We start from the raw sequence: 340 nt of genomic DNA, 5'->3' as shown, positions 1-340 counted from the left end.
AAATTAATCCACCGTTAAACATAAAGGGAGGTAAACCAGCTGCAAGGGCCCACCCAAGCTTAAGGTTGTCTCTCAGCTGTTGTCCATCAGAAAACTCCACATTTGCCGGCCTGTCTTCCATGACATCGCCAGAGCGGCTCAATGCCTTGCAAACCGTTGCATGAGGAGCACAAGAGAATGCAGACAGCAGGTGCAGTGTGATTGAATTCTGAGGAATTTGAGGGGAACAGGACTTGAAAGTGGCATTCTAGCAACTGCATGGCATAAGTGGTTGAGTGACTCTGCAGACCAGGGTTCAATCCAGCTCATCCATGAAATCGCACTGATTACCTTGGGAAGT

The sequence above is a fragment of the Sceloporus undulatus genome, chromosome 1 (assembly GCF_019175285.1).
Source record: "Sceloporus undulatus isolate JIND9_A2432 ecotype Alabama chromosome 1, SceUnd_v1.1, whole genome shotgun sequence".
Taxonomy (NCBI): Eukaryota; Metazoa; Chordata; class Lepidosauria; order Squamata; family Phrynosomatidae; genus Sceloporus; species Sceloporus undulatus.
Note: the sequence above shows the minus strand (reverse complement) of the source record.